The sequence below is a fragment of the Tiliqua scincoides genome, chromosome 4, assembly GCF_035046505.1.
Source record: "Tiliqua scincoides isolate rTilSci1 chromosome 4, rTilSci1.hap2, whole genome shotgun sequence".
Classification (NCBI taxonomy): Eukaryota; Metazoa; Chordata; class Lepidosauria; order Squamata; family Scincidae; genus Tiliqua; species Tiliqua scincoides.
Genome location: NC_089824.1, coordinates 69,305,849 through 69,332,403, shown reverse-complemented (window position 1 = coordinate 69,332,403; position 26,555 = coordinate 69,305,849). Strand labels below are relative to the sequence as shown.

The window sequence follows — 26,555 nt, the reverse complement described above, 5'->3', positions numbered from 1 at the left end:
TGGTGGCACCCATCAATCCCTAACACCTTTCCCATACCTGATCCGCCTTCCTCAATCAACACAGACTTATGCTAGCAATATCACTTGTGCCAGCAATATCCAAGCTGATCCACCAGGCCAGTAGGATCTTATCAGGGGAAGGGGGTTCCCCACAGAGGCCTCCCAAGGCAGAAACTCTCTCAGGATTCAGCTGACACCACATTGGTGCCACTGCTTTCCCATGCAGAGAGTTAAGTAAGATTGTGGGCACTATTCTGACAGAATCCTGGGCTGATGCAAGTCCTTTGTGCTCACCCAAGACAGTCATAAAAGTACCATAAAGCACTTTCACAGTATATCTGGAGGAGGGAGGCCCATGCACAGACGTGCATTGGCCTCTGGAGGTTGGCATGGGACCCGCTCAGCCTACCTAAAAGATGAGTCCACACCAGCCAAGCCTGGTTGGTGCAAGGTCTGGCGGGGCATGGGGAGAGCGGGAGGGAGGTGTTTCAGGGCAGGGGAGGGTGGGCAGGCAGGAGGTAAGCGAGAGCAGGGCCAGGATTCGGCCCCTTATGCCAGATCCTAACCCCATTCCCAGGCAGCCTGGGGCAGCTCCGGGCTGTTTGAATCTGCGCCACCTCTTTAGGTAGTGCAGATCCAAGTAGCCCCATTGGGGCTACACAACATGGGGCAACACAACACAGGGTAAGGTGAAGCAATTTCCCTTGTTCCGGGCTGCACCAATTTCAGCCCAACCCTGCTTTGGATGCAGGGCAGCCAACCTGCCTGCCTGCTCCAGGGCAGGTTAGGATTAGGTTGCCCACAGCTCAACTTTGATTTTGTATTATCCCTCTGTCTTGTGGAATGAAGGACAAACACAAAATAAAGACTCATATGACAGCATCAACCATTATTAGGTAGCATGAAAGTAGTCCTATCCAGCAGTGAATGCCAAGGTGCTGGTCATGGAATTCTCTTCCATCATGTAGCACCATTTCACAAAGAGAGGGTATGATTTGGAAAGGAATCTGCTAATGGAAACCTGTGTATATGCATTGATCACATTTCATGTTTTGGGATGAAATTCTCTTTTGCCAAGATCTCTCTCATTTTGTAAAAGCAGCCTGTGAATGCAGCTTGCTATTCTGGGGGAAAAAAGCTTGTCATACTTAGAGATATTTTGATTACTCAAATTTTATTTCCTTCTCAATCTTCAGGGATTTAGAGTCCTTAAATCCTACAAGCTTTAATTTTAATTTCCTGTCTGGTTGACCAGAGATTTAGGTTTTTCTGTTTGCAGCGAATGGCAACCATTTACATTCTCTGTACAATTTTAAATTATGCATACATATTTTCTCTGATTTTCTGGAAACAACTCTAATATGAACGCTAATGTTTGCAAAAAGGAAGGCACACCAAAGAGCAATTTATAGTATATTCTCATCCTCTTGAGTCTTTATTTCTGCTTTGTTGGGCCTGTTTTGTGTAGTCACTATGTCTGAACAAGGAAGCTGGTATGAATGAATAACTTTCCTTGACATATTTTCTTTATAATTGGAAGGCACAGTTGAACACTACTTCTACAGGAAAAGCATGTGACCTGGACCAATAAGAAAGAGATATCTTCTAGGATTATCTATATATTAGAAGCCGGTTAAAGTGAAATTAAAAACAACAACCGCAACCTGATTCTATTTACTTTGGATCAAGTCTTTTTGGTTTTACTAACTTACAAGCAATTATGTTTAGACTTGCCATCTACCAGCAGCTCTTCCACTGTTGGCTACTGCAACATACACCTCTTCCTATAGTTTAGAAGTATCATATATGTGTTGTAGCGCTAACCTGCCACTGAAATCGTGTCCTGGTAATCATCATGCTTCCCACTTCCTGTTGAGTATTTTGGTAAACCAGGAAGCTAGGTAGACGTTTAGGTGTCTATATTATTATTATTATTATTATTATTATTATTATTATTATTATTATTATTAAGAATATATATATACTTTTTTCAACAAAAAGAAAGTTCATAAAGCGATTAGCATAGCAAAATACATAAATGGTTCCCTGTCCCAAAAGAGCTTACAATCTAGCATATACCTACATCACTTGATATAAATATTGAGCAGTGTGTGTTGGGGGTGGGGGAACCACTTTTGCAATATGTAATTGATTAAAACTTGGATGCCATGTATAAAAATAGGTGCAGTTGCCAGTTTACATTCACAGGATGCTGGGCCGGCAGAAATTCTGGCAGAATGAAGTGCAAGTAAGGGTGAGAGAAAACCAACCCCCTGCAGTTTATTCATAATCTTATCCATCTGCCTTTCCTGTAGTGAAAGACAGGTATGTGACACTTTACACCAGTGTCCCAAATAATTGCCCAGGATGCGCATCCAGTTCACCAGCACATTTTGAGCAGCCTGTCGAGTAGCATTATAGTTACATACTCATCACTTCGTCTTTTCTCTCACCCACATCTTCTCTTCACCTTCTGCTGGAAAAAGTGACTGCTGGACTGGCTCGCTTTTGTGGGGGGAAATGAGAGAGAGAGAGAGGATCACAGCTACAAATATTGCAAATATTTTACAGTACTGTGACAATTCTTAGAGTTGTGTGCAAAATAGCTATAAATGACCTGACTGCAGCTCACCATAAGAGCAAGACTGAGTGATGTGGTCCTTTCAGCTGAAAGGTTGGGGACCCCTGCTTTACACGATACAACCATAAATCAAGGCAGCATTTTTTTTAAACCAGGGATTCAGAAGTTATACATTTACCATTCCCAAACTTAGAACATAAGAACATAAGAACAGCCCCACTGGATCAGGCCACAGGCCCATCTAGTCCAGCTTCCTGTATCTCACAGCGGCCCACCAAATGCCCCAGGGAGCACACCAGATAACAAGAGACCTCATCCTGGTGCCCTCCCCTGCATCTGGCATTCTGACATAACCCATTTCTAAAATCAGGAGGTTCCGCATACACATCATGGCTTGTACCCCATAATGGATTTTTCCTCCAGAAACTTGTCCAATCCCTTTTTAAAGGCATCTAGGCTAGACGCCAGCACCACATCCTGTGGCAAGGAGTTCCACAGACCGACCACACGCTGAGTAAAGAAATATTTTCTTCTGTCTGTCCTAACCCACCCAACACTCAATTTTAGTGGATGTCCCCTGGTTCTGGTATTATGTGAGAGTGTAAAGAGCATCTCCCTATCCACTCTGTCCATTCCCTGCATAATTTTGTATGTGTCCGTCATGTCCCCCCTCAAGCGTTTCTTTTCTAGGCTGAAGAGGCCCAAACGCCGTAGCCTTTCCTCATAAGGAAGGTGCCCCAGCCCCGTAATCATCTTAGTCGCTCTCTTTTGCACCTTTTCCATTTCCACTATGTCTTTTTTGAGATGCGGCGACCAGAACTGGACACAATACTCCAGGTGTGGCCTTACCATCGATTTGTACAACGGCATTATAATACTAGCCGTTTTGTTCTCAATACCCTTCCTAATGATCCCAAGCATAGAATTGGCCTTCTTCACTGCCGCCGCACATTGGGTCGACACTTTCATCGACCTGTCCACCACCACCCCAAGATCTCTCTCCTGATCTGTCACAGACAGCTCAGAACCCATTAGCCTATATGTGAAGTTTTGATTTTTTGCCCCAATGTGCATGACTTTACACTTACTGACATTGAAGCGCATCTGCCATTTTGCTGCCCATTCTGCCAGTCTGGAGAGATCCTTCTGGAGCTCCTCACAATCACTTCTGGTCTTCACCACTCGGAAAAGTTTGGTGTCGTCTGCAAACTTAGCCACTTCACTGCTCAACCCTGTCTCCAGGTCATTTATGAAGAGGTTGAAAAGCACCGGTCCCAGGACAGATCCTTGGGGCACACCACTTTTCACCTCTCTCCGTTGTGAAAATTGCCCATTGACACCCACTCTCTGCTTCCTGGCCTCCAACCAGTTCTCAATCCACGAGAGGACCTGTCTCTCTGACCTGTCAATTCCCTGACTGTGGAGTTTTTTCAGTAGCCTTTGGTGAGGGACCGTGTCAAACGCCTTCTGAAAGTCCAGATATATAATGTCCACGGGTTCTCCCGCATCCACATGCCTGTTGACCTTTTCAAAGAATTCTATAAGGTTCGTGAGGCAAGACTTACCCTTACAGAAGCCATGCTGACTCTCCCTCAGCAAGGCCTGTTCGTCTATGTGTTTTGTGATCCTATCTTTGATGAGGCATTCCACCATCTTACCCGGTATGGATGTTAGGCTGACCGGCCTATAGTTTCCCGGGTCCCCCCTCTTTCCCTTTTTAAAAATAGGCCTGACATTTGCTATCCTCCAATCTTCTGGCACCGTGGCCGTTTTGAGGGACAAGTTGCATACCTTAGTCAAGAGATCTGCAACTTCATTCTTCAATTCCTTAATAACCCTTGGGTGTATGCCATCAGGGCCCGGTGACTTATTGATCTTTAATTTATCAATGAGGTCTGAAACATCTTCTCTTTTAACCTCTATCTGACTTAACTCCTCGGTCAGGAGTTAATAAATAACTTCTTTATTACTGACACGGAAATGTTGTATAGTACGCAATGCACAGTGTTTAATTACACAGTATAGAACCCAATGCAGTGGCGTAGCTAATGATCATGTAGCCCAGCGCCAAGCTCAAAATGATGCCCCAGAAATGATGTCACAACTGGAAGTGATGTCACACCCGGGCTTTTAAAAAACCACATGAGACTTATGGTTTATTGGCCATAAGTTTTGATAGAATACAGATATTCCAATGAGGTTTGTTTCATTGCATTCTGCATTAAATTACTTCTCCAATGATATATAACATGATGGTATTATTCGTACATACCAATTTTTCCCCAATTTTGGTCACTAGTCTCAAGATCAGCTTGTTGCCCCCTAAAGCTTGTTGCCCGGTGCAGCTGCTACCCCCTGCACCCTCTTAGCTATGCCACTGACCCAATGTAATTGATGATTTGTCTGATTTCAACAGGCAATGTTGCTATCATTTTGCAGTTTGCCTTTCTTCAATATCCATAAAATCAATTTCATAGCATTTTTCACTGGCTGAAATACTGTCTGGGAAGGAAGCATTCTTTCCCAAAATAGCAAATCTGATTGAATTTATCCTCTTTCATTTACACATTTCTTATTCTGAATTATGCAAAATGCTCCAAGCAAAATCCCAGAAACCTGCACAAATCCACTGCTTGCATAAATAAAACATTGTTTCATATTTGCCCATTCAGCCAATTATTGAGCATTATTTTTGCTGCTGTCTTGGTTTCGAAAGGAGGGTTAATTCCACATGAAGTAAGTATTCATAAAGGGGCATGCTCACTCAGCTATTTAGATAGCATTTGCTCAAGAATCTTGCCGATTATAGCTCTCTGGAGTATAATTTCTGTTTCTTGTTATGGTTTTTTCCCCCTTTGTGATGTTCATAAAACTGCAAATTAAAATTGCCAACTATTCTTTAGTGATATTGCATTGATTGTGGTTAGCTAATTTATTCAGAGCTGTGCAAAAGAATCAACACAGAGGCTTTGAATGGAAGCCTAATTCAATGGTGGTTCCCTTGTTACTGTTCTTTTTGACAAACCACTGCCTCTGAATAAAACAAAGTTCAGATTTGGGGACTACAGGTGGCAGGATTGTCCTGGAGCCACGCTGAAAGCTGCAGCGATCTTATTGATCTTAAATTTTCGTTGTTGATTGAACTTAAAAATTTTGTTGTTGATTGCATGCTACAGGCTGCACCGTGCTTCCCAGGGGCTAAAGCTCAATGGGCTCTGCGGTCATAATATGTTTTCTTTTGTGAACATTCAGATCGAACTGCTTTGGGCCCTCCTCCTCTGCAGACATGGCATCCATGGATTTAACCAACCGCAGATCTGATCACCAGCAGGCGGGTGGCAAGTGGGTGGGAGCACTGCCTTCACCCTTACAGCAGCTGCCCTCCACTGCAGGAACAGAGCCGCTGCAAAGAGCAACCCAACTGGCCACTCTTTGCTTTCTCTTTACAAAGGGCAACTTTTTTATGAAGCTGGGATTATGTGTGTACATAGTGTGAGTACATCTTGTCTATGGAACTGTCCATCCTTTCTGGCAGCAGCTAGATCGCACATTCAGTGAGTGTTAGAAGTACACCTAACATACTGTCCCCCAACACTGAGCTGATGCAAGCATTACTGAAGTCTGCAAACCCATACAAATAGTTCCTCATGCAAAGATGATTGGAAGTGTAGTGAGAAGACCAGAGGTTTTGCAGAAGTTCTCATGATTCCCCTTTCATTATTAGAAAAATTGTGTGAAGTGACAGGACATGGTTCAAACCAGTGTCTTTCCACGTGGTTTATGTTCTCGGTGGTAACTGTGCAACCAGATTTTAGTTTGTTGTTCCTGAGCTTTTCAAACAGTGCAGAGTAAGCAGCAAATGGATTATCATCTGCAGGAACCAAAAAGGTATCACCTTGAGGTTTTATGTAGAAAAAATGCTTTCAGTCATTAGGCTGCTCAAAAGTGATTTGGTGACTATGCACCTAGGACATGTTCATTCATGTGCGTCTGAGCAGGCATCTAATTAATGACATGATTAATTAGAGTTGAATGTCTAGTCATGCGAGTGAGATTACATTGCAAGTAATAGTGCAGGCTGATTAGACATGAGTAATTTCCAATGTGGATCTAATGATCTTGTTCAGTGTAGTTTCCCCATGGCGTACCATATTTCCTGATACAGGTGGCCCCCATGTCCGCGGATCCCATATCCATGGTTTCAGTTATCCATGGATACAGGGGGCATGCCCATTAGCATGATTTCAATGCTTACCTTTGTGAAAATGTGCTTTCTTTATGGAGTTGCTATAAGCCAATGGGCTTATAGCATTGCAGTGTATTCTGGGGTGGCACTGGGAGGAGCAGAGAACTTCCACGTAACCCAGAAGTGCATCCTTTGAGCTATTTTTTAACCCTGAGAGGTTAGGAAACTGCACAGTTTGATTGTGTGAAGGTAAGAAATGTGATTTTGGCACTTTCTTTCCATTTTAAAGGCATTTAAAAGGTGATCCCGGCATCCAGTGGCATCCATGGTGAGTTAAAATCTGTAGTTGCTGGATCTGTGGATACCTAGATTGCACCTGTGTAAGGAAGTGGCTGAACTGAAGCAATACATCATCAAGGCTATTATTGTCAGAGGTGACTAGCAGCAGCTCTCTTACAGCCCAATCCTAACTTAAAGCTGCCTGCAAGATGCAGTGGCATAATGGTTGGCAACCTTCAGTCTCGAAAGACTATGGTACAAGCCTACAGCACCCGGTATTCCCAGGCGGTCTCCCATCCAAGTACTAACCAGGCCTGACCCTGCATAGCTTCTGAGATCAGACGAGATCGGGCATGTGCAGGGTAACAGTTGCTGTCAGTTGCAGTGGCATAGGCTCCTCTGTATTCTGCAGGAGTCCAGAAGCCATTTGGGGGTGGAGAGATAAGTGAACGTTTCTTTTACTCATCACACTTTGCTTCCCCATGGGCCTCTATGGGTCCACTTGTACCTCCACCAGCTCTTTAGCTGGCACAAGTCCAAACAGAAGCAAAAGGAACATGTCATGGCCAAAACAGAATGGAGGACATTGGCAGAGCCATTGCTGTCAATATGAGCCCACCCCCACTATGTCCCCCTGAGGCCTGGATCCCTTCCCCGTTCTGTCCACCCCACTTCAGTGTGGGGTGTAGTTGGCTTACCTTCAATGTGGGAGTAGTTGGGTCCAGCTGCAAGCCTCCAGTGTTGCCACCATTTATGGCAGCACTTCTGAAATGGCGGCACACTGCTCTTGCTTCTGAAAGCCATTTTACAACTGTGTTCTGCTGTCATTAAAGCTGGCCCAGCTCTAGTTAGCATTGGCTAGTTCCGTTCCCAGGCAGGTATGTTTCATAGCACCACCACCCAAAATATTTTAACCAGCAGCATCAAGGATTGACCCTATGCTCCCATATGAGCAAAGTGTATAACACCACTGGGTTACAGCCCTTCCCATTATAGTTACAGGGGAAAGATAGGGTGTTCTCAGCTGTCCCACTGATAACTTTGTCTGTCTTCCTCTTTACTCCTTGGGAACTTTCATTTTCATAATATCACTAACCAATCCAGGTCTTCTACAAGTCCGCTACGTGTCCTAACCTCAGTGGAAATATCTTAGTGGAGGAAGAACTCATTAGTAGAATTCAAAAAGTCCTTTTCAGACACTAAAGCATTGGAAGCTGCTTCTTGATTACCATTCCTATAGTTTTGACTTGGTAAACCCACATCTTTCTTTCTGTGTGCCTTTTTTATACCATGTTATACTGAAGAATACTATACATATTTGAAAAGCTAGCTACATTTTTCTTTTTTTAAAAAAAGGATGGTGTTTTTTGTTTTGTTTTTTAAATAGCAGTAACTCCCACTAACTGGTACAAAGCTTAGTACTGTGCAAGCCATTTCTTACCCCCAGAATGTCCAGGCTGAAAAGCTGATATTGTGCTCAGCTCCATCGATCACTGGTGCTGTTATATACCGTTTGCCACCATTGTTCTTCATGTCACGTTGAGTCACTTTTAGGAGTCAAGTGCAAGGGACAAATTTTCCAGGGTGGAGGGAGAGCAAAGAAAAAATGATAAAACATAACAGAATGCCATATATTTTTAAAAAATCACAGTACAAGGAAACATTGAGAGACTGGACAAACATGTATAGTATTTATCACTGATATAGAGCAGCCGTTTTCAACCACTGTGCTGCGGCACATTGGTGTGTCACAAATTGAGGGCCATTTGGGGTTTATGAGCCCCCTGCAGGCAGCATGATGTGCCTTGTAATTGTCAAAAAAACTGATGGTGTGCCTTGTCAATTTTAGCACTTTGTCAGTGTGCCATGAGTGTGCCAACCTTTTAACATGAAAAAGGTTAAATATTACTGATACAGTAAACTTGAAGACCACTTCCTGATGAAGCCAGTTCCATTTGTGAATTATCTGTCTTAATACTTCCTGTCCCCAGTGGCAGACCTTCAGAGACTGCTGTCTGTGAAGATCTCTTCCCAAACCATGGGCAGTGTAATTTTTTTCTCCAGTTAAAAAGCATTAACGCAAAATTTTTTTTGCTCTTCCCATGCATTCCAAGAAATGCAGTCTACGTTTTTGGCCTGCAGTTTAAACATTGTCTCATGAACTCCTGCTAACTGGGTAAGAGGCACTTTTTAAGTGGGTGCTCTTCTTTTATTTAGTGGGGAGAGAGTAACTGACCCTCCTCACCCCAGCACTGTCTTTTCTAGTGGCTGTCTGCTGGTGTTCTTTTGCATCCTTTTAGATTGTGAGCCCTTTTGGGACAGGGAGCCATGAGTTGTTTGTTTGATTTTCTCTGTAAACCACTTTGTGAACTTTCTGTTGAAAAGCGGTATATAAATACTACTTACTACTACTACTACTACTACTACTACTACTACTACTACTACTACTAATAATAATAATAATAATAATAATAATAATAATAATAATGCCCATTTGGTGGGAATACCAAACCTTGTTATTTCTAGAAAATATAATGCTTTCATCTGGGATGATAGAGGAGTTAAACATGGATCAGTTGTTGGTGGAAATGGCATGCTGAGCAGAACATGATGGGCTTTCTTTGATGCGAATAAATCAGTCCTCAGGGACAGGCATGAGTTCTTCTTTCAAGGGGCTATTTTGAAGTCTGATGAAAATAAGTGCATCCTAAAAACATGCGTTATGAAATGATTGGCTAAAGCAGGGATGCCCAAACCCCGGCCCGGGGGCCACTTGTGGCCCTCAGGGAGCCCCCAGTCTCCAATGAGCCTCTGGCCCTCCAGAGACTTGCTGGAGCCCATGCTGGCCTGACGCAACTGCTCTCAGCATGAGGACAACTGTTCAACCTCTCACCTGAGCTGTGGGACAAGGGCTCCCTCCACTACTTGCTGTTTCACATCTGTGATGCAGTACTGGCAGTGAAGGAAAGGCTAGCCTTGCTTTGTGCAAGGCCTTTTATAGGCCTTGAGCTACTGCAAGACCTTCATTCATTCATATAAGTTCAATCTCTAATATATTCATTTATGTAAATTTATTCAAATTTGAAATGTAAATTAATTCCTTTTTTCCCCGGCCCCCGACACAGTGTCAGAGAGATGAGGTGGCCCTCCTGCCAAAATGTTTGGACACCTCTGGGCTAAAGTAAAACAACTGAGATGCAAATGAACATACCCAATAATGTTTGCCCTTGAAAGTGAGAAGGAAAAATATCAGACTTGTGGCATCCTGTTACTTTCATTGTTATTCAAACAGGAAGTGTGGTTGATAGGAAGTGAAAGAAGCAGAGAGAAGTTTATTGGAAAAGTAAACAGAAATGTGGGGAGGAAAAATAAGGCTGCAATCCTCAGTCATAAACTAAGGATATATAACAAGGTCTGCACTGTAACACAGTAAAAGTGGCATCAAGAATTATTTCCAGATCAGGGCGTAGGGACTGAACGTGGACTTGTTTGTTCAGACCAAACAGAGAATCTAAGAACATAAGAACAGCCCCACTGGATCAGGCCATAGGCCCATCTAGTCCAGCTTCCTGTATCTCACAATGGCCCACCAAATGCCCCAGGGAGCACACCAGATAACAAGAGACCTCATCCTGGTGCCCTCCCTTGCATCTGGCATTCTGACATAACCCATTTCTAAAATCAGGAGGTTGCGCATACACATCATGGCTTGTACCCCATAATGGATTTTTCCTCCAGAAACCTGTCCAATCCCCTTTTAAAGGCGTCTAGGCTAGACGCCAGCACCACATCCTGTGGCAAGGAGTTCCACAGACCGACCACACGCTGAGTAAAGAAATATTTTCTTTTGTCTGTCCTAACCCGCCCAACACTCAACTTTAGTGGATGTCCCCTGGTTCTGGTATTATGTGAGAGTGTAAAGAGCATCTCCCTATCTTTGGGATAACTGCATGTTTCAATCTAGGGAGACTTGTCAATAGTTTGATCCCTGTTTGTGCTTTTTTGACCAAAGCAATTAACCGACTATGCCCCTGGGCTCCCTGGGCATGCTTGATTATGCCATTTACAAACAAAGGCATTTTGAGAAGCCAGTGAAGGCACAGTGCCCTCTTGCCCTCCCCACCGTAGACAATAGTCAATAGGACCCAGAAAGGGCTGTGCACTCTTCTCCCTGCAGTTCTGCCAATGGGGTATTTGGGGACATGCTGGAGTGCATAATAGGAATCCCACAAGGTCCTGATGGAGAAGATTTAATCTCACTCTGTTTTATTCTTTTGCCACAAGCTAATTTACTTGGGCTTGAAGTCAGGATAAAGGAAAATTGTCCTAATATGTGCCCAAGCTTGCTGTTGCAAACAAAGGCCCCCTTTTTTTTTTTGCAATGTTATTTAACACAGAACACATACGTATTTGCATGTCCCCCTTGCAAAGGAGCATTTGATCTGTGCCACCCACTGGCTTTTAAAACTGTGTTCTGGTGAAGCTTATTAGGGGTGCTCTCATGAGGAAGATTGGTAATGACAAACAGGAGTCCCTGAAAGACACCTTGCCCACAATGATGCCTGCGACAAACAGCTGGTGGATATTGCTGGACACATTCTGTTTTCTCTGAAACAGAAAAACAAATGGCAGTTCCAATCATGGAGTTCCCATGTAACATCTAGCTTGGTCCTGAGTTTGCAGACAAGCCTGACCAGTACACCAGACAGGACCAGTACACCTGACCAGGACCAGACAAGACCTGAGAAACCTGACCAGTACACCATATGAACTAAGTGCACGCCTTAAAATATGGCTCAGAGTCCCCTCCACTGCACAAGGGTTCTCTGGTACACATACAGAGTTTCTTTGGTAGGCAAACTGATGTGGAAAGTGTTCTCTGAAAGTAGAAAGTCTGAAAACAGTTAAGCTGGAAAATGATCATTTTGTAAAACCATAAGGAACTGGGCTCCTCCTCTTTTTTCTTTTCAAAAATTAACAGTTCCAGCCGTCATGGTACTATGCAACTGAATATATGTCAATATTGTGATGTAAATAATAGTTAATAAAAGTTGTGAAATATGTTTCCACATTAATTTCAAAGCATAAGGTGAAGTGGAAATATGAAGGGATATGTAGTGAATTAAAATATCTGCATTATTGCTAGCAAATGTTCTACTGCTGATGTATTTTATTATCATCATATAGTTCAGCTTATTGCTAACTGTTTCCCAGAGGCTTGAAACACGTAACGTCAGAAATTAACTGCAGATGTTTTATTTTAAAACAAAGTACCTCATTAAATTATAACCCTTTGACACACCATGATCCCAGTCCAGATTGTCACCATCCCCCACAACTCCTTTGTCCAAGGGGAAGAAATCTGCCATTGCTGGCAATTGTGCTGGATTCCTTTTCACACCAAATATTTTTGCTTTTTTCAGTAGTGCTTCTCAATTTTATTTTTATTCAGATACATAAGTATGTAGTACTGTAATCTGTAGTGCTATATTGGGGTACTGATTTTTGCTTTGCAACACTACGCTCCCCTTGCCTCTGAAGGATGGGGGTGGGGCAGTCCCATATTTGGGGATTCACGTATCCACAGGGAGATATGGAGTGGAACCCTCTCGGATACAGAGGCATGCCTGTATCTGCTCAGACGTGGAAAGGAAAGATACCCTTGGACTTGAACAGTGAAGACACTTCCAAATCAACTCAAATATTTTCAAGTGTTACTTTCATCTTAAGGTGATCCTTGCTATACTTTGGGATTGAAAAGGGTGAGGCAGGGCAGAACGGAGAGAAGGCGTGTGGAATGTGTCAGTGATTGGGCGGGGAGGAGAGTGGATCAGGACCAGGAGATGGTGGGATCAGCAGCAGGATCAGACGGTGGATCAGTGGGACACGCCATATCCCAAGTCCCTTCCCAGGCCTGATCCACCTGCATGGAGCAACATGGCATTGCACCAGTGACTGAGCTAGCGCAGGTACAAGTTGTCCCATAGTGCCCTGTGTCTTACCCCAAGGAGACCTCCAGCAGCCAAAAATCCATCAAGGGATGCAGTGAAAGCTGCACTGCCACCCCTGCATAGCTGCACAGGGATTTAGTTACGATTGGGCTGCCTGACAGAGTTGCTTATTATGCCAAAAACCTGGGTATGACTACTACACGCCTTATAAAATAATTCATAATCTTACCAAAAATCTGCAAGCAATGTCTTCATTATTTGGATGTGCATGTCCATCTTTATTATTTTGTAACAGTCTCTGGTCAGGTTGCTAAGCCAACAGGCATCAAAAGGTCCTTTCTGACAAGGACAACAGCTGGACATTCCTTTGCTGAAGCAAAACTAATTGCTTATAGAAGAATGTCCACATGTTCCTTTGAATGATTCAGTCTCAACTTTCCATAAAACAGATGGGAGACAAACTTGTATAGGAGAAGGACCCCTGAAAACTGCACTATCTGTGCAATCTGTTTTCTTCAAGGGGGCTCATGGGTGAAACACTTGGGCTAAATAAAAACTATATGTTCTAGATGCACAAAGGATCATTTCTGCTTGAAAGGTGTGGGTGTCTTGATAGAATTTACTTTTTGAAAAGGGTTGAGTCTCTGCGGGGTTGTATGGATGGCTGCCACATGCTTTTCATAGATTCCAAATTTCTGCCATAGCAAATCCCACTAGCTGCAACCACAGGCTTTTGTTTTCTGCTCCTTCTCCCCCATGGCCCTAAGAAACCCATATCCATGCCAGGAGTCATTAGAAAACAAAGAGGATGTTCTTGAAACTAGGCCTACCCTACAGAATTCCACTTAAGAGCCACTGTCCTACTTAATCTCTGCAAATAATGTGCTGCCCTAGTGTACAAAAATCCTTGGAGGGCTTCAGTTTTTTTGTTTGATCTATAATCCAGATTTGTTCAGTAGTTATTAACTCTCTGGAATGCTTACTCACACTATAGGTTTTTTGATAATGGAACCTTGCATTTAAGCATTGTAAGCAATGCTACATCAACAAATCAAGAATGGACTCTAAGTAGGGTTCTTCTATTTATTCAAAACAGAAGGGAATAATAAATGCTGCATAGTTTTGCCTGTGTATATTGAAATATGGTATAGATCTCCAATGATGCTCGAAGATGGCTGCAGCCCTAAGCATACAATGCATGATCACTAAGTTGAACAACTTTCAATGGGTACATTTTGTATCCATCACACCTGTCTGTCTTCCTGTCAATAGACAGACATATATCAGAGAGACATGGGCTATGTTTTATTCAAAATCCCATTTTCCAAAATGGACCTTTTAGGTCCCTTCCAACTTTAGGATTCTATAATAACAAGGCTGTGCTGTATAAAATCACAATGAAAACTGTTTAGGCACCCAAAATGTTTGAGTAAATGTTCATGGCTGACATAGTTGGTTTACACCCAACCATGCGGGTGATTTGCTTCCAGACAAGCTTATTAATTAATATGCATAGTTCATACGTTCATACGTTTTATGAACTATAGTTCATACATATATACAGTCAGTTCTCATTTATCCACTAGGGTTAGGTTCCTGAAAACCCTAGTGGATAGTGAATTTTCAGATAATGAACCATTGGTCCAATGGAATCAATGGGGTTAGATACAAGGGAACGATAGGGGAGGAAGAGGTACCTTCCCTGCCATCAGAAGAATTCGGCAGACACCCTCAGGAAGTCAGCAGGGTGCAGCAGGAAGTGCCAGAATTTCTCAGAATACTGCAGAGACCTTCCAGACGCTGCCCGCAACCTCACAGATAGTGAATTTACATATAAAAAGAACTAACTGTACATAGATTTTGACTGTTTCTATGCACAGTTCAGTAGGAGCTCCCTACTATGAATGGGATTAAAATAAGCAGCAAAATAAATTCTGAACCAATCAATTCAGTATCCATGGTAAAAACGTTCAACAGTCATTTCACTTCATTCTTTACTATTTAAAAGGGGAAAAGCAATCAGCTCCAGGTGGTCACGCTGTTTCATTAGCTACCACTAGTATACAAGGACCATTCACAGGCTCTAGGACTGAAACCAAAAGGTGAAATTCTGCACTCACTTCCACAGAATAAGTCAAGTTGTAGCTTAAGGATTGTCTTTTGCACAACTAATTATAGTATTGCTTGATCTGTTTGTGCATTTTCATTTCTGTAGAATCTACCAGGCTTTGAATTATTGGGCTGTGGGCTGTGGTTATGGGCTTTGCCAGCAGCAACACAGTTGTATTTAGACTTTTGTTTCCGAAGCAGTTTAATTAATGAGTGAAGCAGAGTAAAATGAGGCTTTCTGCTGAGCTGACATGCATAAATCTGGAGTGCTAACAAACCTTGTGCACTGGGAAAACTCAGACCTGACAATTTTAATAGAAATAAATTAGTTGAGCTGAGAATCAAGTTAGTCATTGCATTCAGCTATTTCAAGCTGAGTTCTAACTTCCATGGGACCTGGGGTTCCTCTGAAGCTAATCAGAAGCACTGCAGATACTTGCCTATAAGTCGATCTCACAGTTACGTTGAGGGCAGGTTTTGAGCCCCAAATCATGGAATTTTCTATGATCCTCGGATCAGTCAGGGGTTAAACTTAGGGGGGGTCTTATAATTTTCTCTGATTTTACCCGAGGTCAGATCCTGAAAAATAAGCTTCCAGTAATTGTTACCTAAAAACTATACCGTTTCTAATTTATTAAAAATACAATAAAAGATCATAAGATGCATTTTTGTTCATTAACTTTAAAAATTCTGGTCTTCACAACATTTGTGTAAACAGTGTCAGAGTAAGTGCCTGTAAACAACATACCAGCAGAACCATTAGTCAAATCCTTCTTGAAGGTGCCTGATGTGTGAAGCCAGAGGCTCTACATATAACATGCAACATTAAACATGCAATTGGGAGTGTGCAGTTCAATTCACAGCAGGGAGACGAGCAACAAGGACTGAGCTGTGCACAGTTGCAACCCTCTTTACTCAGAAGCAGACCCAGTGCTTTCCATGGGTGTTACTCTTAAGTACTGGTGCATTGCAGCCTGCAACCTTGTTTCAGTTGGAAATGAGGATCCCATCCTGGGGTTTTAAAAACCAGACCCCTAAACTTGGGGGGTGAAATTCTTTGCAAATGACTTGCCAGGAATGTTCAGAGGCAGCAGCAAAAGAAAGAGGCATTTCCCTTCTTCTCCAAACTGGAAGGAGAATTGTGGGGAGGCTTTGTGGGAGCATGTGCTGCATTCCATAGCAGCAGCCCATACAGACTACAGTTCCCAGAAGCGCCTTCGCTTCTCTTCCTGTCTGGAGAAGAGGCTGCCTCTGAATACTGCAATTACTGGTAAAAATTCTCCTTTTTCTCCACCTGCTTCCTGCTTCTCAGGCCATTTCCAGGCCACCCCCTCCCCCCCCCAACTTCACCAGACAGCTGCTGAGCTTCCATAAGCCCCTGCTTCATTTACTGCATTGACTCAGATATAAGTCAACCCAGGATCTCAGGCTCCATTTTTCGGCATAAATTTTTCAACCTATAGTATATGTGGCGAGTAGATTGGCCATAGTGAGCTAACTCCCTGAGAGACAGCTTTATTCTTACTGCTATGGATATTCCTTGCAGTCTTCAGCTACAGGAAAGCACTGAGTTCAGAAGTACCAACAGATCTGGTTGGTACAGGGCACAAACTGAAGGCACCCTTTGAAGCATGCAGGGGTTCTTAAGCAGACAAAGCAAACTGAGCTTTATCTTGTGTCACGATTTTACAGACTCACCGTAAGTAAGAAACAGTAGCCACCTTTCATAATAACATAAGAAGATGTCTCTGAGAAGCCTGCAAACAGGGCATTTGGGTTAATAGTCCTGAGCTTCTAATTACTTTGAAGGAACATCACGGTAGATCAGAGCCAAATTCCAGAATGGAAGCATTCTTACATTGGACATGGGGTTGTGGGAAGGTGCTTGAGCTTGTTCTGTGGGACCAGGGTAGAATGCAGGACTCAGTTGTGCCTTCTTTCCCGCTAACAACATAGCGTCTGTTGCTTTTTGAAAGACAAATTTGTAGAGGATGGTCCTATTAACAGTGGTTAACCAGTATAGCAAAATCCTCATGTGTTAGTTGCACCATTCAAGTGTTAGACTGTATCTGTGTACCCAGAAAAATCATTGTTAATTTGTGTCTGGATGCAGTTATTCACACGTTACATTCAATGGAAATGTGTTCCCTGGTGCAGCATAAAGTTTGAAAAGCCGTCACATCTCACTGAATTCAAGCCTTCCAGAGGCGTTGAGCCAGCACAGTTACAAACAGAATCCTGTGCAGTACTGGCCGCGATATTCTAATCTGGAGAGTTTTTCTTAACTTTTTAATTTGGTCCTGAAGGAGAAAAGAGCCTGTGTAGAGAGGGAATTGATTGGTTTGTGCAGTGTTTTCCTCTGTGCTCCATCCTTCCTTATGACCACTTGACTGGCTCATGTTGTGGTTCCTCCCCCAGCTTATTTCTGACCACAACAGGCTTCCAAGCAGAATGGTGTAAGTGCAGAGAGGGGAAAAAACATTGTCCTAGCCAATCCTATTTTTTCCTCAGCCATTCCTGGGCTCTGTACATCTAGACTGAAAGTTGTTCTGGCCACAGGTCTTCAATTTCATTCAGCTGAAATTCAAACAGGTGACTGCTAAAATGCCACTGCCATGCTTAACTTCCATACTGCCTGAAAGACGGAGGCAAGGCAAAATAGGAAGCCATGTGCTCAGCACAAGCACATGTTGTTGTTCAGGATAAGGACATTTCCTGATGTGTACTACAATGTACATATACACACATCCATGCACGCAAAAACTTGTGTGTGCACAGCCTTCCTCTGTGCAGCACACGTTGAGGTCAGTACCACATGCAAGTAGAGATATACACACCATAGTGCATAGGGAAGCTATCTCATGTGTGGATCTCAGTGCATGGACATGTTGTCTGTGTATGCAAAGAGCCCATTAATCAGGCTGCACTAGAAAGAAGCAAGCAGCCCAACCTTAACTAACTCCCCGTGAGTGATGCAGCGGCCCCAGCACATCACCCACTGAAACTCCTCAGGGGAGTTTCAACCTACTCAGGGTAAGGGAACATTTCTTCTCTTACCCCATGTAAGCCTGTGCCAATCCTTAGGATAGCCATTTTCAGCCACTGTGCTGTGGCACACTGGTGTGCCACGAATGGTCCCCAGGTGTGCCGCAGGAGTTTGGTGGAGGGTCATTGATTAATAGGACCATTGGGGATATGAGCCCCCCACCAACAGCAAGGTGTGCCTTGTCAATTGTCCAAAAACTGATGGTGTGCCTTGACAATTTTAGTATTTTGTCAGTGTGCCATGAGACAAAAAAAGGTTGAAAATCACTGCCTTAGGATGTACTTGGACCTGTGCCAGCTCCATTATCAGAACCCAGGACTGGTAAGAAAAGCCATGGTTCAATATATTGAAATATGTGAATTGGTTGTTAGTACATATAATTTCAGCTCTGAAATTATTCTAGTACTTGAGACAATGCCCATTGTTGGATGGAACATAGAAAAACTATTCATTACATTTAGAAAAATTAATTCCACAATCTTAAATTAAAATGGTAGGGTTTTGTTTTTCTTAATGCTCATGCTCAGTATTGGGACATTTCAACATTATGTGTCTTTATGAGTTTACACGAGTATGTAATGTAAGGAAGCAAGAAATATATTTGCAAGGACAACCTTTGCGAAGGGGCAAATATATTTAATCTCATCTTTAAGAATCAAAGGAATATTATATACAAAAATGAAGAGAACAGGAAAAAAATGAGTTGTACACTTTCTAAATTGCATGTTGGGACTTTTCTTATCCTTCGCTTTCTTTGTTACAAGTAGTAGGTGGGCAAAAATAGCATTTTTTCATCAATAAAAAATAAAAAAAACCAAAGTATCAAATCAAATGGACAAGTTTAGGGTCCAATCCTATTCAACTTTCCAGTGCTAATGCAGCCATGTCAGTGGGGCGTGTGCCACATCTTGCAGTGGGGAGACAGTCATGGAGGCCCCCTCAGGATAAGAGAACATTTGCTCCCATACCTCCAGGCTGCATTGCAGCTGCACCGGTGCTAGAAAGTTGGATAGGATTGGGCCCTTAGTATAGTATAGCAACAGGCAGCATATAATTTTGAGGTTGTACCTGGCCTACCAAGACCAAATTACAATGGCATGTAGACCAGACTTATGGTAGTTTACTCAGAATAAAGCCCCATTGAATTCAATGGCTGCATTAAGGATTGTGTGCTTGGTCGTAGTTAGCATTAGCCAAATAAAGGCCAGAGATGTGACACAAACAAACAAATGCACACACAGTTTAATTTGTGTGTAAGCACTACATTTGCAGCACCTGTACACTAGTGACCTGTGACCTGAATGGAAGTTGTGTTGGTGTTCATGTTTCACCAGCCCAATTAAGGCCCAGGTCGCTGCTCAGTTGGGAGTCATGTTCCAGTGGCACAGCAGCCATTCCAGCATCACAAACCTCAATGTGCTGTCATGCACAACAGAAGGAGGAAGGAGGGCAGGAGGAAGGAGGGCAGGAGGAGGAGGAGGGCAGAGGAAGGATGAAGAAAAGGGCAGGGACAGGTACATGGATTGGGGTATTTCAAGGATGGGAAGGAGCAGTGAGGGCAGCTCTATTGATACCCTAGCCCCCTGCCCAGCCTCAATCCACCTACTTGGGTCCACTCAGAGTTGCATCAGGAAAAAAGCTAGCATAGGTCTGAGTAGATCTATTGGGGAAGTGGAGGCTTACCAGTGGCAATCCTGGTCCCTCTGCCACCCAGGGCCAGGGCCTCAAAATGCCACTCCCCTCTGAGAAAAATGCTACTCCCCATCAGTCACATCTGGAGATTTTCTGAGGACTGGAGAGGCTATATGTTACATCCCCGGCCTTCAGAATGCCTCCGGATGGGGAGACAGTGGGCACAGGTGGCCCTGGGGCAGCATGGCTGAGAGGGTGGCACGTTCCCCAGCCCTGCCACCCGGGGTCACTTGGACCCTCCCCCAGGTACACCACTGAGGGAACAAATGTTCCCATACCTTGAGAAAGTCTCTGGGACTTCCCACTCTGCAGGATACAGTGTGGACCCTGTTGGTAGACCTGCATTGATGGGCTATGCGTGTTTTATTTATTTATTATTTATTACATTTTTTTTTATACCGCCCTTCCTCCAAAGAGCTCAGGGTGGTGTACACGACTGCTCCCCTCCTTTTGTCCTCACAACAACCCTGTGAGGTAGGTGAGGCTGAGAGAAAGTGACTGGCCCAAGGTCACCCAGGAAGCTTTGTGGCTGAGGGGGGATTTGAACCTGGATCTTCCAGGCCTGAGTGTTTTAGTTAAGATTGGGCTGTTCAACATGTGCCTTTGAACATAATGCCACGCCAAGTGGAATCCTGTATAAGTAAATGCCACTTCTTGCTTCAGTTAGAACCTAGCCTTTCCCAAATTCAGGCAGCCCCATGCCATCATTTTCTGTGGCATTCCCAACTTCTCATTGAACAGGCTGAGTATAATCCATTACTTTCAACTATCCAGAGTGTGATGTCCATAATCACTTTGGAGGAGAATTCTAAAAACGTAGATTGGTAAATCCAGTGCAGACAATTCTGTACCTTTAAAACCCATGAAATCTATCACTCAAAGTTTAAGAGAATAAAAAGTCTCAATGCATACTTTCATCACTAAAGAAAGGCATAAGATGTTCTAGCCACTATTGGGAGAAGCTACTTTTGTGGCACAAATGCCTGTCTTTGTTGCCCACAAATAAATGCATTCACTGACACAAAGCACAACTGTTGTAAAAATATTAGCATGCAGATGCTTTGGTGTTTTGTTAACACATTTAATTAAACACAATATCTCCATTGTTCTTTTTCTTTTCCCGTGCAATGCATCTGTATTATGGCATAGAATCTAGCCAGTGTTAATGAATAAAATTCCTTATATTGTTTTGGTTGCTCACAGAATCTTTATGGAGGCATTAAGATCTGACTGAGTTCCCTTTTCAGAGTCTTAATAGAAAGAAATTTGCTCAAAATTATAAAGTATTAAAATGTCCTCTCCAACTTTAAATCTCAAGTGTCAGCAAAACCAGTCAGCAGAAAAGTTGCTGGAGTCAAGGAAATGAACAGATGTGTTCTCAATAGGCCTTTGGGCTTTGGAGTCCTTAGCTGGTAGTTGTCACTGTAAAGCAAAATGAGCTTTCATCTCTGAAGATTGTTCTGAAATTAGAATTGTTAGCGATTTCTTCATGAAGCTTCCTGCCTTTATCAGTTGACTAGAAGACAGAAAGTCATCAGACACAGTCCTTTGTGATAATGGAGAGCAGTGTCTGTTGAATTTCTGCCTGCCACATGAACAATTAAGGACAATATAACTGCAGTCCAGAAGACAAGGGTGAAAAGTTCCCTGTTCAAGTACCATCAACAAAAGCAGTAGAAATTCAGTATTTTTAACTATGATTTAAGAAACTTTACCATGCATACAATACAAAAATACATTCTTGTCAGGGATCTTGTATGGAAACAGCACCATCCCATTAAAGCACGTTGGATGCCCCCCATTTTCATTAACCCATTTTTACTTGGGTATATAAAGTCCAGTTAACACCAAAGTGTTGAAACAAGTAGTCACTGTTTCTCTCTTCACCCACAGTCCACCTCCAAATCCCTCCCTCTTTATCTCACTTTCCTTTCCCCATAAGTCCAACTATCATATCCCTTGCCAAAGGGGAACACTAAATATAGGAAATTTCGGATAAAATAATCAATAGAGCAACAAAAATACCCATATTAATGTTAACAATAATTGTAGAAAATGGGAATGGGGAATTCACACAGTGTGGATTCCCCAAAGGGGAAATGGGGGATTCACACAATCATTCAAATATATGTCAATTTGTTTTTCTGCATTTTCTTAGAAAACAAAAGATATTTGTAATCTCCAGAAGCTCAGGGAATCCCTGCCAAATATTTTGGCATTTTTCCAGACAAGCTTACTTTAGAGGGGTTACCTCACCTTCGGCAGGCAGGGCACTTAAGTCTCAAGTTCAGTCTCTGGATCTGAACTAGCTTTCCTGCTTAGCAGTTGTATGGCCACAGTTGTTGGACACGAGTTGGTTGGCATCCTTCAGTCTTGGAAGACTATGGTATCGCGCTCTGGATGGTGGTTCTGGAACAGTGTCTAGTGTTCCACTAGACTAAATCGGGCTAAAAAGGCCGATTCGGGAGTGACAATCCCACACTGGGAGCAAGTGTAGTGTGTCCCTGGCCTACCCCTGGCTGTGGGCCTTCCTTCTTTGCCTCTTTGCCTCAGACTGTTGGACAAGTGTCTCTTCAAACTGGGAAAGGCCATGCTGCACAGCCTGCCTCCAAGCGGGCTGCTCAGAGGCCAGGGTTTCCCACCTGTTGAGGTCCACTCCTAAGGCCTTCAGATCCCTCTTGCAGATGTCCTTGTATCGCAGCTGTGGTCTACCTGTAGGGCGCTTTCCTTGCATGCGTTCTCCATAGAGGAGATCCTTTGGGACCCGGCCATCATCCATTCTCACGACATGACCAAGCCAACGCAGGCGTCTCTGTTTCAGCAGTTGGACACAGAAATCAAGATTTCCTGTATTTCCTGCCCAATCATTCCCAAACTTAACCGTGGTCACGATGTCCTTCTTTTGTGGTGGCCTTTTCTTCCTGGCTTTCCCAGGCACGGCCATCTTGGATTATGCAAGGTGTTGTGCAATTCTCACAAAAATCTTGTGAGACCTTAGGCAATCCAAGATGGCATTGCACAGGACAGCCAGGAAGATGAAGTCGCTGGGGACATCCATGTGCATTGGATATGAGCTGTATGACACTTTTAGAGCCACATAAATTCATAACACCATTTCAGAAAGGTGAGATCATCCTATCATTTCCTGAACTGCAACACTAGTATCTTTCTGAACACATGAACCCAATGCATAGGAGTAGGCTGGAATCAAGAAACAGTAAGTAGAATCACCTGAAATGAAGGTGTAAATCTAATGAAGTGGACGTGATCGCTGCAAATGCAGACCTCCATTGCAAAGAATGGATTTGTGGATTTTCTTTTTCTTTTACCTATGTCCTTTATCTTGATAGAATTAATTGTCATGAAGTTCTCATGGAATTCATGGAGTGCCAGTGCTTCCAGGAAAAATAACTGTTGATAGTCCTATGATATCGAAATCCAGGTTCAGAGAAAATCATATGCTCAGATCTCACAAGAACGAAACAAACCATTACCATTACCTCCACAGTCCATTTGCAAGCTTCTAGAGGCAGTTGATTGGTTGCTACTACCAGAATGCTGCATGGACAGCTCAAACTTATCTGAAGCTTACAGTGGCAGATCTCGTGATCAGCTACTATAGATCCCAGACCTGCATGAAATCCACACCGCTGTTATGTACATCAGGGCTGTCAGGTCATCTGAGGAGGCCTCTCATATCTCCTATCACCATCAGAGGTTTTTTTTGTTGGGAACAAGTAAGGGGGCGGCTTTTCTGTTGTGATACCTTCTATGTGGAATTCCTTGCCATGTGATATTAAAGTGCCCCCTCCCCAGTTTTCTTTTCATCTCCTTTTAAAAGCTTTTCTTTTTCACCAAGACTGAATCTTAGTTCTTACAGCTGAGCTGGTGCCATTTTCTATTATTTGACTTCCTTTGTTCTTGATTTTATAGAGCGTATTCTCACTTTGTTATTGTGTATCCTTTGGCTTTTTATTGAGGTTTTTCTGCTTCTGGTTAGTCGGGTGCTTTCCTTTGGGAGGTGTAAGGTAGAAAAAAATGTTTCAGAATAAACACAAAAATTCCGAAATGTTAAAAGGTGAAAAATAAGCTGCAAAGGTCATTCTTCAGCAGGTTTCCACCTCTGTAACTCTCACCTGCAGTAGACCCGTCAGGGGTTGAGAGGATTCATTTAGATGCAAAAGGTGTAGAAGGTTTTGCTAAAAAGTGTTTTTCATAATTTAAAATGTTTGTTGCTGGCCTAAGCCTAGAGAACAGAGAGGGCCAGATATCTAAAATAAAAGTGTTGGGGTGAGGAGGGCCAGTTACAGCCATGCTGAAGGAGTTTGCGCTGCATCCAGAGGTGCCACCTCTGTCACCTCTCAGGAGGCCTGCCAGAGGTAACTCAAAACCAGTTGACAGCAGAGGCACATGTGATAATCCTGAGGGGTCGGGAGCGGAGGGTTGACACATGAGACAGAGTTGCAGCATGAATACATTGCAGCATTGCATTTCCTTCCCCCTTTGCTTATCTATGTCCATTGTGCTTGCTTTCCCCTGCTGGGCTGGCGAGGTAAATGTTCCAGTTGGGTGTCTGTGTGTGTAGATCTTCTGAAGTAGAATACCTACAATCAGAATTCTGAAAAGGCAACATATCTTGCCATACATATTGTGAGGGTCAAAAGGGTATTAGTGCAAAGTGCTCCCCTTGTGCTCCATTGTCTTTACACCATGGTTCCTGACAGCAAAGTTCCCCTTGGAGAGGCTGGAGAAGTAGGGCCTCTTGCCATGTCCCCTGTGATCTTACTGGAGTTGTTCCCAACAGAGGCTCATATTCTAGGGGTCAATGCATTGTGGTTGGCTGCCAGATATCATCTGTATCGTAAGCTCCATTCTTGTGGAGTGGTAGGTCAGGAGGGTGAAAAGTGTTGTGCCTTTCCTTTTATTTTGCTTCCCCATTGTACCTTTTGGGATTCCTCTAACCTACATCAGGTCTGTTAGTGGTATACCATTCTCCTGGCATTGGGAGCATATCTGTCTTCTGAATGGGGTTTGGGATCTCTCGTCCAGTGAATCTGTCTTGTCCCATTCACAACCCATCCACAACCCACTCTACTCCCATTTTGACCTCTCTCTGCCAGGGTTATACCAGTGTCTGGGCTGTGTCAAAGTTACAATGCTAGAGCTTTTTCTTGCATCTGTGCTGGCATATGTGACGTGGCCATTGGCAAGGGGGCTTCTGAGCTGGTGGGGCTGTTGTTGGACCAGTGTACATGGTGTTGCATCAGAGTATTTCAGGAATTGGATTGGGCCTTAAGAAGCATGGTGAGACTAGATCATGTTGCTGAGAGATCTGTACAAATGAGTTAACATAAATGGAAGACTGAGAAGTTTTAAGGTAAGCAAGAAGAGGGAACATACAACAAACATTGAACATTCATTAGGGCTGCAATCCTGTACACCAGTGATTCTCACACATTTAGCACTGGGACCCACTTTTTAGAGTGAGAATCTATCTGAACTCACCGGAAGTGATGTCATGGCCGGAAGTGACATCATCAAGCAGGAAACCTTTTAACAATCCTAGCCTGCAATCCTACCCACACTTACCCAGGAGTAAGTTCCATTGACTATCATTATTAAAAGAATATTCATAGTAACTTGTTAAAAGTATAGGTCGGTAACATTTCCCCAGATGCAGTCACATGCCTTGGTAGCATCAAGTCTAATATATTAAAAATAAAATATTGAAATTAATGGGGACCCATCTGAAATTGGCTCATGACCCACCTAGTGGATCCCAACCCACAGTTTGAGAAACACTGCTGTACACATCGACCCAGGAGTGTGTCCCATTGAATGTAATGAGTTTTGCTTCTAAGTAGACTTGCATAGGATAGCACTGTCAAATTCTTTAAGAATACAGTGATGTTGGGAATCTCTGATAGAAGTGCTGGAAACTACATGTTCTAATGTGAATTGTTTAAATATGGAAGCCTTTTAGACACCTTGGCAAGTTCAACATTGTTTTTAACGTAGAGCACACACACACAAAAAGGTGTTTGTTTTAATCACTAAGGAATAATAGAGGCAAGCCAGGGTGGATCCTGTCCATTCAAAGGTCAGTGAAAGAGGATTCAAATTGAAATTTTTTCAGGATTGTCACAACTTGAGAATTAATAGTCACTTAAAGGAATCAGGTGCATTTGACTGTTTAGTCTAATGATGGTGGTAATCAAATGATAATTTAGGACCCAGTCCTATCTGACTTTCCAGCACCGGTGCAGCCGCAATCCAGCCCCAAGGTAAGGGAACAAATGTTGCCATACCTTGAAGATGCCTCCCCACCACAGGATGCAGTGCACACCCCATTGGCACAGCTGCACTGGCACTGGAAAATTGGATAGGATTGGGCCCTCATTCTATAGTAAATGGTGAATTGTTAGCAAATCATTAAAATAGACTCCTATAATGATAAATGAAACAAACTTGTTCATGGCTAATTGCTTCAATGTCATTTCCTAGATAACTTTACTGATACTCCCAATGCAGTCTTTAGCAAAAACCAGTCTGACAGCACCTCCTTCAAGTTATATTAATTCTGATAAAATGCAATGGGGCTGGTAGAAAGCAATTCTGTTGCAACCTCACATAATCTATGGACTTTGTGTGAAGCAGCTAACTCCAGGCATGGGGAAGAAAGCAGCATTGTTCAAGCACACTGTTTTTAAC

The 26,555-nt window shown here is 43.1% G+C and overlaps 1 protein-coding gene and 1 pseudogene across 1 annotated transcript in view; one reads left to right on the top strand and one right to left on the bottom strand.

The window, feature by feature from the left end:
• The window catches only part of MBP (myelin basic protein), a 175,362-nt gene that overhangs the window by 113,967 nt on the left and 34,840 nt on the right, over positions 1–26,555 (top strand). The window lies entirely within an intron of this gene.
• On the bottom strand, positions 7,307–7,426 carry LOC136649809 (5S ribosomal RNA; annotated as a pseudogene).